This window comes from Pteropus alecto, unplaced genomic scaffold (genome assembly GCF_000325575.1).
Source record: "Pteropus alecto unplaced genomic scaffold, ASM32557v1 scaffold273, whole genome shotgun sequence".
Classification (NCBI taxonomy): Eukaryota; Metazoa; Chordata; class Mammalia; order Chiroptera; family Pteropodidae; genus Pteropus; species Pteropus alecto.
In genome coordinates, this window is record NW_006433963.1 from 308,638 (window position 1) to 313,716 (window position 5,079).

The following is a 5,079-nucleotide window of genomic DNA, read 5'->3' on the forward strand; positions in this document are numbered from 1 at the left end:
AGGAGTAAGAATCCCAGATATGGTCCACTGCTAAGTTTTTCTAGATACTGAACTGTTAATGCACGATAGAATCACATTAGATTTTTACTGGCCAGGTTAGATATTTTGTTTTAAGGTTGCAATGGTTTGATTGGTTTTCCTCTCACAAACTGCCTTCTAGCCAGTTTGTGTCCTTCTCTTCCTCAACCTGTACTTGTACAAATGATAAATCCAAAACTATATTACTTTGCAATATACATCTATACTTCCTCCAAGTTCACATTAATCTTTTAATGTTTTATCTAGTTGTAGAACTACATAATAAAACTATTATTTGACCCAGAGTTCTCCATTTTTCCACTAAGGTGTAGAGACTGTCAAATATCATGCTGAATTCAAGATTCATTATTTCTACCAACTCTCATCTCTAAGTTAATAATCCTATTAATAAAGTAAATTTGTACAACTTATTTTTAGTGAAAAAAGTTTGATTCCCAAAGACCCTCACTTCTTAAATGTGTTATATCTTTTATTAAATTATTTTTTGAACATTGCTAGAGATCTATAGTGTACTATTAGTTTATAGTTTCTGGAATCTACTTCCTCCCACATTTTTGAAAACTCAGATACCATATTGACAATTCTTGGCTTCTATTAATTCGTGTTTTCTATAATTTCTCACAGATTACTGATAATAATTTTGTGATCATGTATGCAAGTTATTTCAGTGCCAAGAAATGTAAATCACTAGGGGCTGGAGACTTACATTCATTTAGGTAATTTTACTTGTTATCTTTTATTTTTGTGTGTGTGTCTCCATAACAATAGTAACTTCAACTTTGCAATGGGAAACTTATTCTCTTTGGTGCACAACATAGATATGAGGTAAGCAATTCTGTTTTCTCTCCATCATTTGTTAAAATCACCTAATCTTGATTTGCAATGTCTCTATTACTTTCTACTTTTTTCTTTTAATTTTAAAACAAACCGAAATAAAAGAAGACCCCATTGTTGTCATTATAAACAAACCGAAATAAAAGAAGACCTCATTGTTGTCATTTGTAAACTTTGATTATTCTCATATATAGCCTAGCTAGACAGTATCTGTACAGATTTGTACCACTCAAAAAGGTAAGCCTTGATTATTTTCTTTAATTTTTGATATGTTATTTTGTTTATATTTAAGCTCATCACCAATCTCCCTGTCAACAATCCAATCCTTTTTTTTTTTTAATTTTGCATTATTTTAGATGGCTTTCCCCTATGTTATTTATCACATTTTTTTCCCTTTTATACTTTTTGGATTGCACCTGTATAATTTGTGATTTTTTCCAAGTTGACCCTTTTTGAATCTAAGTTATATGTATGATTATACCCATCATTCTCTTCATTCACTATCACAAACTTTAACATAATATGATCCTTTTTTTCTTGAGGTTCCTGTCACTTTCATATCACCATGCTGCATTTCCTTTTTGATCAATATTTAATTTAGAATGACAGTTTTCTTGTGTTTTTCTGTCTTCTAAAAGATGAAATTTTTATTAGGGCAAGTAAAGCATTTTTACGAGCACAGTTCTTATCAAAATGAGATTTCATGTTTGAAGTCTTCATAAGAGGTGACATTCTCTGTCAGAATTACATCTTTCCTTTGTTGTTTAATCTATTTTAAGGATATTAGGAAAGCAGCACCAATTCATTTAGTTAAAATTGCTGTTCTCTAGCATATTACTAAAACTTCATTTAGATTTCTCTCTACTTTGATCATCAACCATATATTTTATCTCATGACTGTTCTTGTGTTTTTTCACTACTGTATAAGTATGTGCCTTAGAGCTGTAATAAAATATAACAGATAAGCCTTCTGAGATTAGTTTTCTACAACTAGAGGTATTCAAGTGAGAGTTGATGACCACTAGTCATTGGAATTTAAGTTCTTTTCCAAAACTAAGTATATGGTGCTGGGCATAAATGTAGTACTAGTACCACTACTTCTCTCAATTAGGTCTATTTTTAATATGCTATACACTTAACTTTGTATGGGGTCTTGATTCCTTTGTTATATAAAATCTTAAGTTTATATTACTCATTACCCATATTATTTAGAATTACAAGCATATTTAATTCCAAACTCTATAGTCATCCTAAATATTACTTGGAATTCACTTGCAATATCTTCTATGTTATTCAGTTTTAATTTAGGCATTCTTTCTCCTCTTTCTCAAATTTCAGTTTAAAAGAATTTTAGCCAAATTTGTAATTCTCCTACTAAATGTACTCTTTCTAGGATGTACTTGGTCCCTGATCCATCTATTTATTTTTGTAGGTCATGATATAAAAACTGAAATACTGTTTATTGATACCCTCAACATAAGTAGCTAAAGCTGTCCCAGTTTTGCTTTCTGCTCCAATGTTACAATCTTTAACTGGAAGAATAAATAAAAGATAAAAACCTACTCCCTCCTCTCAGCCACTCAATTTATTTACTTAGCCGTTCAAAGTAAAATAAGAGAAAAGTATCGGGAAAAAATGTAACATATTTCATACCAGCTATTGAAAATTTAAATTTCAGAAAAAAAATCTTCACTAGCAGTTGATTTTTCATTAACAACAGAATATTGATAGAGGATTAAAATAATTCATGGTACTATAGAGAAGTTAAAGAACTTTCTGGAAGAAATATATTTATTATTGATAATGATCAAAATGTTGATCAAAATTAAGTCAACATTTCTCCTCATCCAGTTTTATAAGGAAAGCATAATGATACCTCCCCTCCCTTTAAAAATGCACCTGAGTCTTCATGCAAACTAAATGTGAAAAGTATATTCAAGAGAGATTTCCACTTCTGGGAAGATGGAAAATATACACTTTTCATATTCCTCCCACTAAATACAAATAAAAATGTTAGACATTATATGTAAGACAAACATAAGATGCCTCTGAAAGGTAGAGAGATGATAAATCAACTAGGGACCTTGAGACCGGAAGAACAACATGGTGATGAATTTCCTGAATTTTCTTTTCGCCTTATGTATCCCAGACTGAGTGCTGAGCAAGCTAGCAACCCACAAATGTCCCAGGTTGCAAGGGAGGAAAACTTCAACAGAAAGCCTGTACTCTATAGCCAAGGTAACACAAAAAGGGCAGCTAAGCAAGATAGAAAAAAAAATTTAGACAATAACTGCTTTATTTTAGCCAAACACCACATAAACAGCTGCAAAATCTGATCTTACACCTGCCAGCAAAAGCCAAGTGGAAAATCTAGACTTCTGCCTTCTCCAGGCTGTAATGAGGCACCACAAATTCACTTCAAGGGTACTTTCAGAGACGGTAAAGTAGAAAGATAAGGCTTTAATTTCTTTTGAGTGGAGATAAACATCTTCCATATCTAGTGTCAGCAGAGACCATAAAAGGCAAAAAGGAGGCTGGACTTCCACCCACATCTGGAATAATGTCAGAGGAAACACAGCAGAGAGTCAGAATTTTCACCATCACACAGATGTAATGAGACAATCCCACATCCCTTTTGGTATCAATGAAAGCCATGTGGAGAGCAATAATGAGACACTCATGCCTTAGACAAGAAGGAAGATATAAGAGGAGACCTAGCAGAGGAGTTGTAATACCCCCAACCAGCAGTGATAAGGATATTAATTTCCTTTGGGAATCAACGGAGGCTTTTGCATCTACAGATTTGGGAAACTGAGCAAAATCAACACAGAATAAACACAAAATTCACTATAGGACATATTATAATCAAACTTCTGAAAACTAAAAACAAGGAAAAAACTTGGAAGCAGCCAGAGGAAAATGACAATGTGGCTATAAGGGAAAAATAATTCAAATGACAAGAATATCACATCAGAAACCATGGGCGTCAGAAGAAAATGTCACATTATTCAAGGGCTAAAAGAAAATAACTGTCAACGCAGAATCTTTTATCCAGTGAAATATCCTTTAGGAATATAAAGGAAATTAAGACATTTCCAGATGAAGGAAATCAAAGAGAACTTATTGCCATCAAACTTACTCTATTAGTCTTTAGACAAGGCTATTTTCTCTTAATAGTAAGGAAAAGATAAAGAAGGAAACTTGGAACAGCAAGAAGGAAGAAAGAACACAGAAAAAATATGGATACCTACAATAAACATCTTTTTTGTCAAATTTCCTAAATTATAATACCTGGTATATTCTGGTTGAAGCAAAAATTATAACACTGTTTTAAATAAGTAAAGAAAATACTTAAGATGATGGTATTATAATTTGAGGAGAATAAAGAGATATAGAAAGTTTAATTTTCTATACTTCATGAGAATTTCTATATGACGATACTAGTAGACTGTCACAAATTATATACATATATTGTAATATATATAGAGTAACCATTAAAATGCCATACAAAGAGATACACTCATTTTGTTATAGATAAATTAAAATGGAATTAAAAAAATATACAAGTAACCTCAAGAATATAGGGAAAAAAAATAGGCAAACAAAAAACAGAACAAAGAGAAAAAATAAAAATGTTAATCTTAAGCCTTAACATTATCATTAACTACATTAAATGTAAATGGTCTAAATACACCAATTATAAAACAGATTGGAGAAGTGGATTAAAAAATGACCCAACCACATGCTGTCTACAAGAAAATCATTTCAAATATAATGATATAGGCAACTAAATACAGAAGGATGGAAAAAGGTACATCATGTAAACAGTAAGCAAAGGAAAGCAGGAGTGGCTATATTAATATCAGATAAAGTAGACCAGAGAAAAGAAAAAGACAGGGAATTAAACCATGATAAAAGGAGCAACCAATAAAGAAAACATATCAGTCCTAAATGTGTATGCCCCAAACAATTGAGCTGCAAAATCTATGAAACGAAAACTGATAAAACTTAAAGTAGAAATGTAAAAAAAAAAAACCCACACGATTAAAGTTGGAGACTTCAAAATGTCATTGTCAACAAGTAATAGACCCACTAAATAGAAAATTAGCAAGAATAAAAAAAGAACTCAACAGCACCATCCACCAATAAGATCTAATTTACATTTTTATAACACTCCCTTCAACAGCTACAGAATTCAAGTGTCCA